This window comes from Priapulus caudatus, unplaced genomic scaffold (assembly GCF_000485595.1).
Source record: "Priapulus caudatus unplaced genomic scaffold, Priapulus_caudatus-5.0.1 Scaffold287, whole genome shotgun sequence".
Taxonomy (NCBI): domain Eukaryota; kingdom Metazoa; phylum Priapulida; class Priapulimorpha; order Priapulimorphida; family Priapulidae; genus Priapulus; species Priapulus caudatus.
Genome location: NW_014577348.1, coordinates 108184 through 109411, shown reverse-complemented (window position 1 = coordinate 109411; position 1228 = coordinate 108184). Strand labels below are relative to the sequence as shown.

At 37.6% G+C, this 1228-nt stretch overlaps 1 long non-coding RNA gene across 1 annotated transcript in view; it reads left to right on the top strand.

Annotated features, from left to right (window-relative positions):
• Positions 1-100, top strand: part of LOC106808574 — a 19524-nt gene extending 19424 nt beyond the window's left edge. Inside the window, exon 3 of the long non-coding RNA XR_001393790.1 lies at positions 1-100. This exon is cut by the window's left edge and continues 837 nt beyond it. This is a non-coding gene — a long non-coding RNA (uncharacterized LOC106808574).
• Positions 101-1228: the final 1128 nt, after the last annotated feature.

The following is a 1228-nucleotide window of genomic DNA, read 5'->3' as shown; positions in this document are numbered from 1 at the left end:
TATTCTAACGCACGAGAACAAAACAGTTTTTTATTCTATTGTTGAACATATTATAATAGAATAAAAATGAAAGCTACCTTCTTATAATGGTTTACCTACATATACTTCATCGAGTCTTTTCAGTTAATTACGCCATGGCTGTCGTTATTTTTGCATCAATGGACATTTATGGGATTCGTATGGGTGTCTGGGTTGGGTTTATTGGTTTTGCATCATTCTTTGATATACGGAAAGTCTGATGCGGAAGTTGATATGCGTAGTATGGAATATTATGACCATGCGCAACCACCATCACCATCAGCAGGCTATAATATTATGCGTATGCATTCAACTTCGGAGATAGCCGAGTTCGTGCGTGACGTACACGGACGTCGCGCGATCAGTCTGGTTCATGAAAACATATGCCCAACACTGCGCATACGAGGCGCCAGTGTGTATTTCTTGTCGATGGAATTTCTAAATCGGAGACGCTAGTGTATATTTTCTTGCCATTTATGTCTGCACGTAGAAAGCTTTATTTTCTTACCGCTTGCATCTACAAAAAAGGGCGAGGCTATATATCGCATATTTTTTTGCACCATTGGACATTCATGAAATTAGTCAAAAATTAATTATTAGTGTTAACTGGTGAAATGACGTTTTGTGACAGATATCGTTCTGAGAACAATATCTCTTTTTGAAGGTGACCCCTGTACTACAAATAGTTGCTGCTATAGGAGTACTTTGCTATTCGCTAACTGCCACCTTTATATCACTCCCACTCCCACTGCATGGTGAGGTATTTGCTCTCGAGAACCAAGGACAGCATAGTTGTATAGTATACCTACTCCATTTCGCGAGTATCTTGTCATCTTGTTAAGTGGGATTTTATATCAATGGGACGTTGCGTTTGATCCTCGTCGCTATCGTATTTCTATAAGCTCTTTAACTCCGCCCCCTAACTTTTTCCTATAGTAGAAACATTTGCCGTTGCGAAGTACGTGCACGCGCAGTGAATAAATAATTTACTAATCATTTTACCTAAGCATTTGATGTTAAGAAACTCGCCGATAAATACGTTGCTATTTTCCGGTAAAATTATGAGGTTATCTGATTCATATTTTAATTTTCAAATTTTATAGTTTTCTTCAGCTGGACCATAACGCATTTTTGTTAGCGACAACAGTGGTTTATTAGTATTTTATTAGATTGGATATGTACTTGCGAGACTATTAACTGATAAACTAAA